Raw genomic sequence first — 13000 nt, 5'->3', positions numbered from 1 at the left:
CTAGCCCTCACAGTTTTTTTTTTTTTTTTTTTGAGACAGAGTCTCACTATGTCGCCCAGGCTGCAGTGCAGTGGTGCTATCTCAGTTCACTGCAAGCTCCGCCTCCCGGGTTCATGCCATTCTCCTGCCTCAGCCTTCCAGTAGCTGGGACTACAGGCGCCTGCCACCATGCCCGGCTAATTTTTTGTATTTTTAGTAGAGACGGGGTTTCACCGTGTTAGCCAGGATGGTCTCGATCTCCTGACCTTGTGATCTGCCTGCTGGGCCTCCCAGAGTGCTGGGATTACAGGTGTGAGCCACCACGCCCGGCCCTCACAGTGTCTTTTTGGTCATCGATGACCACCTGTCGCCTCAGGGCACTCTCTCACTTGCATGGCACTTCTCAAACTCCAGCAGTTTGAAAAACACAGGTTACAGACCCCACTTATCTCTCCCTAACAGAATGTCTAATTCCGCAGGTCTGGGTGGGGCCCGAGAACCTACATCTCAGACAAATCCCAAGGCACTACTGCTGTGCCGTCCTGGGGAACACACATTCAGAACCACAGCCCGCGCATATTACAACGTGACTTAATTTTGACATGGATTGTTCTTTAGCATTTCAGATTCAGTGGGAGCCTTGTCTTAGAACTGCGCTGACGAGAAAGTTTTCATACTACCCACGCTGACTCTGAACAGAAAAGCTTTAAAAACACAGTCATCACCTCTCCCAAAGGACACAGGAAAGCAATTACGGAAAAACGATTTGACGGAAAATCAAATCAGTTGCCACGAGAGTTCATTTTTGCAAAGTTAAATAGTGTCAACAGGGCCTGCAAACCAATCACAACACTTCAAACACACAATGGCACCTCTGAGAACTGAAATAACAGCAACTCGGTCACGTTCCCAGGTCCCCTCTGTGAGGTTCACCAGTGAGCCAGGAAAAGCAAAGGCCAGGCAAATCCACTTCTAACCATGACTTCTAATTTCTGTTGAATTAAAATTATATTCTACTGAATAGCTGTCAGCAGGGGCTCAGTAATTCCCTTTGTCACTGTCAACAAGTTCAGAACGAAAGGAGGTTTGATCGACTATGAGGCTCAAACCAATTCTCTATCTGGGGATTTGTGGGTTTGCGCTCAAGAAAGCAAAAGGCCCTACCATCTTCCCAAGACAGCCCGAGGGTAAGTTCCTCATTGCTGGGAAAATGATCCTGGGACTGCCAACAGGAGCCTGGGGTCAGTGGGCGGCCAGAGTCCTCCCTGCCAGGAAACCTGACACCCTCTGCACAAAAGCTCCTGTTTCTCCCTTCCAAGGTCAAAGGCTGAGCTCACATGTGGCTCTCAAAGCTCCCCCCACCACCCCCACCGAGGGCTGTGAGGCTGGATGGGGGCAGCTGTTTATTCCAGAAAGATTTCCAGACCCACACCCTCCCCTATCCTTGGCTGAGCAAGGACTCTCTGGAAACTCCTGGCACAAGAAACAAACTGTATCAGGTGTGACCAGGCCGGGCCGCTCACTACTCACCCTTCTGTCTCAGGAATCATTCTGGGCCCCTCTAATTCAAGCTCCAACGTCCACAGAGCCCATGGCTACCACGTCCATAGAGCCCATGGCTCCTTCCCTGACACCTGCAGAGAAGATTCAGCCAAGGGGCAACTCCTTGGAGGAGCACAGGGCTCCAAATTGCCTCTCAGGGGACTTCTGTGCCACTGCAGGTGATTGCAAAGATAGGTATCCACCATCATTTGTGGACAGGGCAGGGACGCTGTGTCTGTGCAGCACGGGGGCCAACCCCACAAAACAAGAACCATCTGCTCCAGAAAATGCTAAGAGCACTGCCTTGAGAATCATCTAGAAGGAGCAAGAGCTCAAAGGTCGGAAAGCCTGGGTTTGCAACCCAGTGGCGCACACCAACCTTGATTCCTAGGGAAACCCACCCACCCAGCAGTCCTCCAATTCCCCCATGAAAATCAAAGCCACTACTTAACTTCAGGGCTGCTGTGAGGATCAAACGGAATATAAAAAAGACATGTTGTTATGGGCTGAACTGTGCCCCTCTAAATAAATGTTGAGGTCCTAACACCCATACCCTATGAATGTGATTTATTTGGGAATAGGATCTTTGCAGATGTAATCGAGTTAAGATAAGGTCATACAGGAGCAGGGTGGGCCCTATTGCAATAACTGTGTCCTTAAAAAGCAAGAAAATCTGGATATTAGTCCTCTGTCAGATGAGTAGATTGCAAAAATTTTCTCCCATTCTGTAGGTTGCTTGTTCACTCTGATGGTAGTTTCTTTTGCTGTGCAGAAGCTCTTTAATTAGATCCCATTTGTCTATTTTAGCTTTTGTTGCCATTGCTTTTGGTGTTTTAGTCATGAAGTTCTTGCCCATGACTATGTCCTGAATAGTATTGTCTAGGTTTTTTTCTAGGGTTTTTATGGTTTTAGGTCTAACATTTAAGTCTTTAATCCATCTTGAATTAATTTTTATATAAGGTGTAAGGAAGGGATCCCAGTTTCTTCTACAAAGAACTTAAACAAATTTACAAGAAAAAATCAAACACTACCATCAAAAAGTAGGCAAGGGATATGAACAGACACTTTTCAAAAGAAGACATTTTTGCAACCAACAGACACATGAAAAAATGCTCATCATCACTGGTCATCAGAGAAATGCAAATCAAAACTACAATGAGATACCATCTCAACCAGTGAGAACAGTGATCATTAAAAAGTCAGGAAACAACAGTTGCTGGAGAGGATATGGAGAAATAGGAACACTTTTACACATTGGTGGGAGTGTAAACTAGTTCAACCATTGTGGAAGACAGTGTGGCGATTCCTCAAGGATCTAGAATTAGAAATACCATTTGACCCAGCCATCCCATTACTGGGGATATACCCAAAGGATTATAAATCATGCTGCTATAAAGACACATGCACACATAAGTTTATTGCGGCACTATTCACAATAGCAGACTTGGAACCAACCCAAATGTCCGTCAATGATAGACTGGATTAAGAAAATGTGGCATGCATACACCATGGAATACTATGCAGCCATAAAAAAGATGAGTTCATGTCCTTTGTAGGGACATGGATGAAGCTGGAAACCATCATTCTGAGCAAACTATTGCAAGGACAGAAAACCAAACACCACATGTTCTCACTCATAGGTGGGAATTGAACAATGAGATCACTTGGACACAGGGCGGGGAACATCACACACGAGGGCCTGGCATGGGGTGGGAGACTGGGGGAGGGATAGCATTAAGAGAAATACCTAATGTAAATGACGAGTTAATGGGTGCAGCAAACCAACAGGGCACATGTATACACATGTAACAAACCTGCACATTGTGCACATGTACCCTAGAACTTAAAGTGTAATAAAAAGAAAAGTGAGAAAATCTGGACACAGCATCACGCACACAGGGAGATGACCATGTGAATGGGAAGGCAGAGACCGGTGTGTTGCATCTGCAAACCCAGCAATGCTGATTGCTGGTAAGCCCCCAGCAGCCAGGGTAGAGGTAGAGAATCTGGGACAGATTCTCCCTCAAGCCTCAGAAGGAACCAACCCTGCCTATCCCTTAACCTTGGCCTTCCAGCCTCCAGAATGTGAGACAACACATGTCTGTTATTTAAGCCACCAGTCTGTGGTTGGTTATGGCAGGCATGGGAACTCATAAACGTGTGAATCACCTGCCACTAATTGTGGCAGCAAAAAACAAAACAACAGCAGCACCATCATCTCTGAGAGCGGAACTCAGCAGGTCAAGCCTTCCCAGCTCCCAGGGAACTCTCCTCCCTCCATATGTGATGGGAGCTGCCCGCATGTTCACACCAGCTCCGGGCAAGCCCACAAGGTCCAAATACACTTTGGATGAATCCTGCTTCAACTCTTCACTTACCCGTCATTGACTCACTGCCTAATCAGGCAAACCCCAGGTCTGAGAGCAGGCCTGACACAGTACAGGTGACTGACACTGGCTGAATGGATGATATGGGAGCCACGAAGACAATAAATAAGAAGCAAACCAGCCTGAAGCCACCATCTGTAGCAGGGAAAGACACCCACTCAACTGTCATACGATATGGAAAAGGTAAAAATTCATGCTAACACAAGCTCCCTTGAGGACCCAGAGGAAGGAGTAAGTGACGCTGCTTGGTAAGGAGTGCACATCCTAGGCTGCTGCCCAGGAACACAGAGGGATATGCGAGTGTGGGGTAGGACTTACAGGTTGAGAGCCCAGCATAAGAGGAGGGAGGGAAGCAAAGGTGGAACAGTGATGTGTCTGGCAGGCAGATGGCATAAGACAGTTTCTGCCTTAAGTGACCCTTCCTGGTCCCACTGTTACCAATGTGAGCCTTGGTCATGTCAAGTTCTCCTTGAGGAGAACAGTATCTGATTCCGGTCTCCCACAGCCCTGTGAGTGGCTATTCCTTTATAATTTGTTAGAGACATTCTGAGCGAGTGAGTGATTTGTCAGATGACTCACAGATAGTACAGAAAGGATGGCAAAGACAACAGTGTGTAAGGAGTCCCAACCCTGGCCAACTCCTCTAAAGGATTGCTGGAGGAAACACCTATCTTCTCCTTGAGCTTCTATCTTCTGTGCGCAGGGTCCTATACCAGCACCAGGACAGCGGTGGGTGAGAGAACATGAAGATGACCAAGATGGGCTCTTGCCCCTTAAAGAGTTCAGTGTCTACAGGAAGGGGATGATGATGATGGTGATGATGAGGGTGGCTGTAATGGTGATGATGGTGGTGGTGATAATGATGGTGGTGGTAGTGGTGACAGTGATGGTGATGAGGGTGATGGGGGGATGATGGTGATGGTGGTGATAATGGTGATGATGGAGATAATTGGTGATGGCAATAGTGATCATGATGGTGATGGTGATGATGGTGATAATGGTTATAATGATGGTATTATGATAGCGATGATGGTGATGATGGTGACGGTGATGATGGTGGTGGTGATGATAGTGATGGTGATAATGGTGACAATGATGGTATGATGATAGTGATAATGGTGATGATGTTGGTGATGGAGATGGTAGTGGTGATGACAGTGGTGATGATGGTGATGGTGATAATGGTGATAACGATGGCGGTGATGATAATGGTGATGGTAGTGGTGATAAGGATGGTGGTGGTGATGGTGACAATAAGGGTGATAATGATGGTATTATGATAGTGATGATGGTGATGGTGATGGTGATGGTGATGATAATGGTGATAATGATGGTACAATGATAGTGATAATGGTGATGATGTTGGTGATGGGGATGGTAGTGGTGATGATGATGATGATGGTGATGATGGTGATAATGGTGATAACGATGGTGGTAATAATGGTGATGGTGGTGATTATGAGGATGGTGGTGATGGTGATGGTGATAATAATGGTGATAATGATGGTATTATGATAGTGATGATGGTGATGGAGGTGATGGTAATGATGATGGTGATGATAATGGTGATAATGATGGTATGATGATAGTGATAATGGTGATTATGTTGGTGATGGGGATGGTAGTGATGATGGTGACAATGATGATGACAGTGGTGATTATGATGATGATGGTAGTAGTGGTGATAATGAAGATGATGGTGATGACAGTTATAATGATGATAACCACGACACAGTGATGATTACCATGTATTGACTCCTAATAAGCCAGAAATTCTGCTAACCGTATTCACCTCCACCACAACCCTAAGTGGATATTATCATTACTGTTTGTATAATATTATTATTATTACTGTTTATATAATATTATTATTCTCACTTTATATAACAATAATATTATTCTTCTCATTCTCTAGATAAAGAAGCTGAGCCTTAGAGACTTCAAGTAACTACACTTTGCAAGGTCATACTCCTAGAAAGCAGTAGAGGTTTGATTTAAAACCAAGTCAAATCTCCCCATCTCCCAAGTGCTTGCTGTTCAAGTGATAGATTATGTTCCTCTCTATACACACCCACTGCCAATCTTAATGCAGGCAAAACATAAATTAGAGCCATATCCTGTTCTATTTCACTTTGCTTTATTAAGCTTCACAGAGAACGTGTTTTTGCAAATTGGAGGTTTGTGGCAACTCTGCAACGAGAAAATCTATCGGCGTGATTTCTCCAATAGCACGTGCTCCCTTCATATCTCTGTGTCACATTTGGGTAATTCTTGCACTATGTCAAATTTTTCATAATTAATATATCTGTTAGGATGATCTGTGGTCAGTGATCTTTGATGTTACTACTGTCATTGTTCTGGGGTTTCATGAACCACACCCATATAAGATAGGAAACTTAATAAAAGTTCTGTGTGTTCTGACTGTTCCAACGACCAGCTATTTTCTCACCTCTCTCCCTCTCCTTGGGCCTCCCTATGCCCCGAGACAGAATAATATTGAAATTAGGTCAAGTAATAACCCTACAGTGGCCCCTACGTGTCCGAGTGAAAGGAAGAGTCACACATCTCTCATTTTAAATCAAAAGCGAGAAATGATTAAGCTTCGCAAGGAAGGCATGTTGAAAGCTGAGTCAGGCCAAAAGTGAGGCCTCCTGCACCAAAGAGTAAGCCAACATGTGAATGCAAACAAAATGTTCCTGAAGGAAATAAGGAGGGCCACTCCAGTGAGCACGCAAATGGTAAGTGAAACAGGTCTTAGTGCTGAAAGGGAGAAGGTTGGAGTCGTCAAACTTTGATGATCAAGATAGTCACGATATTCATTTAAACCAAAGCCTAATCCAGAGCAAGGCCCTGACTCTCTTCAATTCTATGAAGGTTGAGAACGGTGAGGAAGCTGCAGGAGAAAGGCTGGAAACCAGAAGAGGTTTATTCACGAGGTTTAAGGAAAGATGCCATCTCCATAACAGAAAGTGCAAGGTGAAGCAGCAAGTGCTGATGGAGAAGCTGCGGCAAGTTCTCCAGAAGATCTCGCTGAGATCATTGATGAAGGTGGCTACACTAAACAGATTTTCAATGTAGACAAGAAAGTCTTCTATTGAAAGAAGATGGCATCTAGGACTTTCATAGCTAGAGACAAGAAGTCAATGTCTGGCTTAAAAGCTTCAAAGGACAAGCTGTCTTGTTAGGGGCTAATGCAGCTGGTGACTTTAAGTTGAAGCCTATGCTAATATATCCTTCAAAAAAACCTAGGGCCCTTAAGAATGATGCTAAATCAACCGACCGAGAGTGGCGGCTCACATCTGTAATCCCAGCACTTTGGGAGGCTGAGGTGGGCAGATCATGAGGTCAAGAGATAGAGACCAGCATGGCCAACGTGGTGGAACCCCGTCTCTACTAAAAATATAAAAATTAGCTGGGTATAGTGGCAGGCACCTGTAGCCCCAGCTACTCAGGAGGCTGAGGCAGGAGAATCGCTTGAACCCAGGAGCCAGAGGTTCCAGTGAGCCGAGATCACGCCACTGCGCTCCAGCCTGGTGACAGAGAGAGACTCCATCTCAAAGAAAAAAAAAAAAGAATTATGCTAAATCAACTCTATCTGTGCTCTATAAATGGAACAACAAAGCCTGGATGACAGCACATCTGTTTACAGCATGTTACTGAATATTGTAAGCCCACTGTTGGGACCTAATGCTCAGAAAAAGAGATCGTTTTCCAAATATTACCGCTCCTTGACAATGCACCTGGTCACTCAAGAGCTCTGATGGAGACGCACAAGGAGATAAATGTTTTCATGCCTGCATACACAATATCAACTCTGCAGTCCATGGATTAAGGAGTAATTTCGACTTTCAAGTCTTATTATTTAACAATATATCTTGTAAGACTATAGCTGCCATAGATTCCTCAGATGAATTATTCCAGATGCCATTAAGAATATTCATATGTGTCATAAGAGGAGGTGAAAATGTCAACATTAAGTTGGGAAGAAGTTGATTCCAACTCTCACAAATGTTTTGTTTTTTTTGTTTTTTGTTTTTTTTTTTTTGAGATGGAGTCTCACTCTGTCACCCAGGCTGGAGTGCAGTGGCATGATCTCGGCTCACCACAACCTCTGCCTCCCAGGTTCAACTGATTCTCCTGCCTCAGCCTCCTGAGTAGCTAGCTGGGACTATAGGTGCCCGCCACCACACCTGACCAATTTTTTGTATTTTTAGTAGAGACAAGGTTTCACCATTAGCCAGGATGGTCTCGATCTCCTGACCTCACGATCCACCCGCCTCAGCCTCCCAAAGTGCTGGGATTACAGGCGTGAGCCACCGCTCTCAGCAAAGAATATTCATGATTCATAAAAGGAGGTGAAAATATCAACATTAAGTTTGGAAGAAGTTGATTCCAATCCTCATGGATGACTTTGAGGGGTTCAAGCCTTCAGTGGAGGAAGGAACTACTGCAGGTGTGGTGGCAACAGCAGGAGAACTGGAGTTAAAAGTCGGGCTGAAGATGAGACTGAATTGCTGCAGTCTCATGATAAAACTTGAATGGATGAGGAGCTGCCTCTTTGGGATGAGCAGAAGAAGTGGTTTCTCGAGATGGAATCTACTCCTGGTGAAGATGCTGTGAACACTGTTGAAATGACCACACACGATCTAGAATATTCCATAAACTCAGTGGACAAAGCAGTGCAGGGTTTGAGAAGATTTCACCCAATTTTGAAATAAGTTTTACTGTGGGTAAAATGCTATCAAACAGCATTGCATGCTACAGAGAAGTCTTTCGTGAGTCAATTAATGCAGCAAACTTCTTTGCTGTCTTATTTTACGGAATTACCACAGCCACCCCAACCTTCAGCAACCACCACTCTGATCAGTCGGCAGCCATCAACAGGAGGCAAGACATTCCACCAGCAAAAAGATTACAGGCCACTGAAGATGCAGGTGACTCTAAGTATTTTTAACAATAAAGTATTTTTTAACTAAGGTATATACATTGCTTTTTTAGACATGATGCTATTACACACTTAATAATCTAGAGTGTAGATAAAACTTTTACATGCACTGGGAAACCAACAAATGTGTGTGCCTCATTTTATTGCAAGATTCATTTTATTGCAGTGGTCCGGAACCAGACTCATTATCTCTAAGATATGCCTGTTATGTGAGTCATTGAGAATACTGAAGAGGATGTTGATGTTCAGGTCATTTCTGGATCCGAAGAAATACTCCCTTTGTTCAGACTTACCAGGCTGCATACAACCCCACGCCCCAGCCTCTGGTGGACCAGCCATCCTCTCTGTGTCTGCCGGCTGGAGCCGCACTCATCCTTTCCACCGGGGCCGAGGTCTCATGGTGCCATCCATCCCCCTGGCCTCCTGCAGGCTGAGTTGACCACTGGGCATCCTGGGTGGGAACACAGGGAGCTGCTCCAACTGCCCGTGGCCCTCAGGCCAGCTGACCGATCCTGCTCCCTTTCCTGTCCAGCCCGTGAGTCTCGGCCTCTTCACCCTGCATTTCCTGCCTCCCAGGAAGGGGGGAGCAGTGCTGAGTTTCATATTTTGCCTTAGGATGTTTCTCCTCACTCTCTCCTAACCGGCAGTCAGGAGTCGGTCCCTCTGTCACTCAATCCCCTGAAGGCTGTGATGTCCAGATCCTTCTGAAACCTGCCGCGTGCCTGGCCCAAGCGGCTCAAGACACAGAAAGCCTGCAAGTGGATGGAACGAGATCTCCGAGACCCAAATCAGGCTTCTCCTTTATCTCCAGAAAGGCAGTGCATACAGCATGAGACCCGGGCGGTGATGGAGTGGAACAGGGCTGACACGGTCAGGAGCTGTAGAGGAGGAGTCTGTGGCTGACACCAGTCTTGCGATGATGTACACACCGATCCTCGGAAATTCTCGGGGCTTCTTCGAGCCAGCCTCAGTTCTCCCTAAGTTCCCTTCATACCACAAAGGCCCTCAGCCACAAAAGGGAGCTATGTTTTAGCACAGATGAACCACCTACATCTTCCCGTCCCTCCTACTCCTCCCCATCTCTCTCTCCCCCAACATCTGTCTCAGCACCACTCCAACATCCAGCCAGTTAAGTGCTCCTCCCTGCCCTAGCCCAAGCTGCCTGAGTACAGGGGTTTCTGTTTTTTTTGTTTTTTTTTTTTTTTTGAGATGGAGTCTGACTCTTTCACCAGGCTGAAGTGTAGTAGCACAATCTCAGCTCACTGCAACCTCCGTCTCCTGGGTTCAAGCAATTCTCCTGCCTCAGCTTCCGGAGTAGCTGGGACTATGGGCACCTGCCACCACGCCCAGCTAATTTTTGTATTTTTAGTAGAGACAGGGTTTCACCAAGTTGGTCAAGATGGTCTCGATCTCTTAACCTCATGATCCATCTGCCTCAGCCTCCCAAAGTGCCGGGATTATAGGCATGAGCCACTGTGCCCAGCCATTTCTGTCTTTTTCTTTGCATAACCAAACCACAGCTTGTAAACGTGGATGGCATTGAACGGCACTGGATCAACATTCCAGACATGGAATACTCCTGGGTGATATCATCCAACAGTCAAGAAAGGTCTGGACTTCACATCGGGACTGATGGAAGTTTCTGCCTACTGAGCCTTGCTTGTACTCAGTGGACTGTGCAGACTGTTAACTACAGCCATGACCCTGCAAGTGGAGGCTACGACACCAAGGTCTGCAGAACTATATGTCACAGAGCTAGGGTTGGCCATGCTGTTGAACAGAATGACACACCTACACCCCTCTTAGTACAGTTCATGGTCAAGCTCCAATCAAAACCAAAGAGCAGGCTAGGCAACATAGGGAAACAGTCTCTACCAAAAAATAAAAAGTTTAAAAAATGAGCCAGGCATGGTGGTACGTGTCTGTAGCCCCAGCTACTCTGGAGGCTGAGATAGAAAGGTCCCTTGAGCTGGGAGGTTGAGTCTGCAGTGAACTATGATTGCATCGCTGCATTCCAGCCTGGGTGACAGAGCAAGACCCTGACTCAAAACAAAAAAAAAAGAAAAAAACGGAGAAAGTGAGGGAAAGCCACTCACACTTGGTTCACATGAGTTACAAGTATTCTGCAAGGTGAGAGACTAAGAACTGAGACTACACAACTGTGGGCAGAATGCGGTCACTGGAGACAGGCAGAGGCAGCTGTGTTTGGCCTGAGTCTGCCACTTATGCTGAGTTATGAGTCACTCGGGCTGCCATGGCAAAAAGTACCACAGACCAGGCTGCTTAAACCACAGACATTTATTGTCTCCCATTCTGGAAGCCGTAAGTCTGAGATCAAGATGTCTGCAGGGCTGGTTCCTCCAGAGGCCTCTCTTCCTGGCTTGCAGACGGCCGCCTTCTCTGCGTCCTCAGGTGGTTGTCCCTCTGTGCGTGTCTCTGTCCCCACCTCCTCTTCTCATAAGGACTCCACTCCGATGGGATCAGGGCCCACTCTTAACAACTTCATTTAACTTGATTGCCTCCGTAAAGACCCAATCTCCAAATAAAGTCTCATTCTGAGGTCCTGGGTTACGACTTCATTCGATACAGGAATTTTGGTGGGGGACAGACTTAGCCCACAGCACTGAACGACCATGGGCGAGTCTCTGCAACCCACTGAGGGCCACCACCTGCCTGTGGGGGGACACGTCTGCACCGATGAGTAAGACACGTAAACAATGGTGGATCAGCAAACCCGCGCCGAAAAGTGTCTGGCCTGCAGGGGTCAGAGGAGCTTCCTGGGCCAGGCTGTTTTGATTTATAGCAACGTAGCAAGAGAGTTTCCTTTGAGAGACTAAATTGCTTTCCAAATCTGTTTTGGGTCCTGTAAAATGGCGACGATGACAGCTGATTTTGGAAGACAGTAGTGAGGGCGAGAGAGTGTCTTGACAAAGCTTGAGAAAATGGTAAATATTATACCATATAAAATAGGTCTTACTGCCATGGGTTATCTGAAGGCTGTGGAAAGGGCCATCCACAACACGAGGCTTGGATTACACAGATGGATTCAGGGACCTCCACCTCTACGGCATCTGCTAATTCACCTTTCTCAGGTGAGACTTACATCCACCTTCCTCTTGACTTCTACCCAACCAGCCCAGGAAAAGCCAAGAGAATAAGGGGGAGGAAATGCCAGGGCATCCCAGGTCGTGGCCCCACGGGGACATTCCCTATTCAGGATCTGGAGCTAGAAACGCAGACACCCGGAACAGTCAAGATGCCAGCTCTGCAAACGCATGTAAGCAGCATTCGACAAGAACTCAGGAAAGCCAGAAAGAAATCCAAGTTTCTGAGCACACCATTCATTACGAGGAAGCGCATTTCACATTCAGACGTTCCTCTGCCGTGATGCTTTCTGTCATCATCAATTTCTGCATGATGCATTTTCAAGGGCCCATGATAAACACAAGCTTGGCAGGAGCCATAGAAAGGTGCACGCAGCGTCTTCGGGCCTTTGATAGCTGTTCACGTGCAGTCTGTGTACCTGCACGCCTCTGACGAACAACCAACGTCAGGGTCACCCCAAACTCCAATTGGTTTATTCCCAAATGCAATTATCCAGATGAGATAATACTTCTTACTGTGGGCAGAGGCCCACTGGGCTGGTACTCGTGGTGGCAAACACTAAGACCCTCGCACGGGTAACACACGAAGCTGAAATCAGAGATGTCAATGGAACAGGGAAATACGGGGTGACCTTGACTCAGAAAGACGGCCTGGTCAGGGGGTGCTGAGGTCCAAGGGTCAGGCTTAGTGTTTCTGCATGTTTAAATGCCAATAAAGGGTAACGCAGCTGTGGATTCGTTTTTCCAATTAGAACATTTTTCACACAGTGAAAGCTTCATGGCAGCCGCTGGATGCTGTGGCGAAGTGGCGGGCACACTGTATCTCTGGGTGATTAGTAAAGAGATTGCCTGTCTGTCTCTGCTATTGTCAAGGGGATGCTAAACTGGGAGACACTGCTTGGTTCTGCCAGCGGTCCATGGACTCCTTGGGGGTGACTTAATCTTCCTCTTTCCATAGCCATGATTTCAGGCAGAGCCATCGTAAAGCAGAGACCAGATGCTGGCCAGAGAAATCCCATTAGGAACAGTAAATTGAAGTGAAG

General features: G+C 46.5%; 1 protein-coding gene across 7 annotated transcripts in view; it reads right to left on the bottom strand.

The window, feature by feature from the left end:
• Positions 1 to 13000, bottom strand: part of SHANK2 (SH3 and multiple ankyrin repeat domains 2) — a 666634-nt gene that overhangs the window by 561776 nt on the left and 91858 nt on the right. The gene's annotated exons all lie outside the window — the stretch shown is intronic.

Source organism: Macaca fascicularis, chromosome 14 (genome assembly GCF_037993035.2).
Source record: "Macaca fascicularis isolate 582-1 chromosome 14, T2T-MFA8v1.1".
Classification (NCBI taxonomy): domain Eukaryota; kingdom Metazoa; phylum Chordata; class Mammalia; order Primates; family Cercopithecidae; genus Macaca; species Macaca fascicularis.
Note: the sequence above shows the minus strand (reverse complement) of the source record. Positions and strands in the feature narration are given on the sequence as shown.